General features: G+C 37.8%; 1 protein-coding gene across 1 annotated transcript in view; it reads left to right on the top strand.

Moving 5' to 3' along the window:
- LOC132976879 (SAM pointed domain-containing Ets transcription factor) overlaps nucleotides 1–2099 on the top strand; it is a 217033-nt gene that overhangs the window by 14675 nt on the left and 200259 nt on the right. The window lies entirely within an intron of this gene.

Raw genomic sequence — 2099 nt, 5'->3', positions numbered from 1 at the left:
CGGGGTGTGCGGTTCATATATTATAGCTACCCAATGATGACGCAATGATGATGGGTGTTGCCCGAGCCCGAGCCCATGGCCCATCCTCCGAAAACAGCCAATGAGAGCTCAGGGGATGCAGGGTATTGATCGTATTAATGATGCAGGAGAACTACTGGAAATACTCAGATCGTGAATCAGATCTATGACACAATAAAGCCAATAGCAAAGTATAGGCCTATGTAAAAAGACAAACTACACTAGTGAGAACGAGCTTCTACCTTCTGACAGACCATACAGATTCCCCCGATGAAAACTGAACAGCTTCAAAAACTCTTTTGTTCCTACGACAATAAAAACCCTAAATAATGTTTCGTAAGGCTGTGTGGGTTGTGCAATAGCGTCATGGTGTCCCTGTATGCTTTTTTCCTTACCTTTGTTTTTTGTATCTCTCATGCTGTGTTTTTGCAGATCTTGTTCAATAGGCCTATATAGTAATGTACAATAAATGTTGTGTTGTTCTGTATTGGTCTGTGCCTTTTTGTGTGGATGTGGTTTTTCTATGACTTTTATTTATTGATTTGAGTGGAAGCAGCTGAATGCTGAATGTCTAGGGGACAATGAAGTGTATCGTATCCTATCGTATAACTGATTTGTAAACAAGTAAGCAGCTTTCTTCTGTTGTTCAAGCTTATTTAAAGGAAATCAACAATTCTACAATTCTACAATTCACTTAGCAGACGCTTTTATCCAAAGCGACGTACATCAGAGAGTAAGTACAACACAAGCAAGAATCTAGAAAAAGGGGAACAATGTCAGTAAGAGCAAACGATCAGCTTTGAGTCTGATTGGACACACAGGTGCTGACAGGCATTGCACAGAGGCAAAGTACAACATTGACGGCAGTTCTTGAGAGCTCTAATCAGTATAGAAACCATCTTATGAGTCAGCATTATCAAACAAAAACAACCGAAACCATCATCATTAAGTTAGTAGAGTCAGAACAACAAGTCAGAATAGTCCTCAAGACTTCTCTTTTCCTCACTGATGAAATGATCTCTTGCTGTTCTACATCTTTCGCCTCTCTATAATACAGTTAAGCAGGGTTATTGAAGCATCACAATGATGTTTTTTTAAAATCCAGCAAATATCCAACACTCAAAAACATGCACACTTATGCTCATGACAATACAGGAAAACACAGTTTAGACATGAGAGGGGAAAATGTCTGGACGTTTTGGGCTCAAATATGATGAAAATGATCAAGCAATTATTATATGTCTATTTTTCCAAGTTTATTTCCTGTTCATCAACAAGGCCGAATCAATAAACTTGCAAGGCCTGCTAGAGTCAATGTACGAAGTTTGAGCCTGAAACTGCAGGAAGCTCACCTGAGAGCAACAAAGTCCTGAAATCGGATTATTGTTTTGAGATATTTAATAGTCTGATAATGTATAGGTTTAGTCATAGTTTTGAATTGAAAATCTAATTCCTCAAGGTTCTTTTAAATACCTTAATGATTAGCCCTATTCAGCCGTTCATTTCATAAATCCTCATTTTTTAATGACATTTCTAACTCTGTTATTAACAAATTAAAAGATTATCATTTCATTCAATCCACTTAAAATGCAAAGCCAGGGAGTTATACTGCAACCGGGCCACACAACAGTTTGTTTTTTTTATTCCTGATCAATAAACCATAACTTACACGGTTACAGCTTAAAGACCACCAATCAAGCATTATTTATTGAAGAGTAGCACTAAGTTTGATTGTTTATGGAAAAGTGTTTTTGGTTAACTTAATCCTGGTTTCAGTGCAGAGTTTACTTGTCCACTAGCATTCAGCAGGCTCTGGTTGTATGCAGGAAAATATCCTGTGTGATGTTCAAAAGAGGCAGAACACACAGCGACCATAATGCTATACCAAAATATTATATCAGTGTTACATCCAATGACAATTAAGCCTTTTATCAAGCACTATAAAAAGACATCAGCAGCAAAGTGCAGAAAATGCCCTCTGGGACGTCATCCCTCCAACAGTCAAATGTACACATTATGTTTGTCTCTCATTGATCCCGCTCTATCTTTGCTAAAAGGGCTTTGAAGTTTTTGCTCCTTTA

The sequence above is a fragment of the Labrus mixtus genome, chromosome 7 (genome assembly GCF_963584025.1).
Source record: "Labrus mixtus chromosome 7, fLabMix1.1, whole genome shotgun sequence".
In the NCBI taxonomy this organism is placed as follows: Eukaryota; Metazoa; Chordata; class Actinopteri; order Labriformes; family Labridae; genus Labrus; species Labrus mixtus.
This window is presented reverse-complemented; position numbering and strand designations above follow the sequence as displayed.